The sequence below is a fragment of the Mastomys coucha genome, unplaced genomic scaffold (genome assembly GCF_008632895.1).
Source record: "Mastomys coucha isolate ucsf_1 unplaced genomic scaffold, UCSF_Mcou_1 pScaffold22, whole genome shotgun sequence".
Lineage (NCBI taxonomy): Eukaryota > Metazoa > Chordata > Mammalia > Rodentia > Muridae > Mastomys > Mastomys coucha.
Window position 1 is genome coordinate 210617250 of NW_022196905.1, and position 327 is coordinate 210617576.

The window sequence follows — 327 nt, forward strand, 5'->3', positions numbered from 1 at the left end:
TTTAGGGCAAAGCTTGCAAGGATGGTCCCCAACCTTGGATAGCCCTGTAGCTTGTGTGAACGGCATGTCCCTTTCATGTACACCAAGCCTGGGATTGTGACTCCCAATGTGGTCCCAGCTTGCCTTGCAGGTCTGATCTCCTGCCAGGTGGGGTGGCAGCAGCAGGTATAGGTCCCAGGTCGGATGGCAGCCACAGGTGCAGGTCCCAGGCAGTGCTGGGATTGAGTCTTAGGCCAGCCTAGGCTACCTCTTCAAAAACCAAGTGGAAAACACTCTTTTCTAAAATAAGTGAAATGGTCTTTATTTCAGACAAAATCTTGTCCAGGA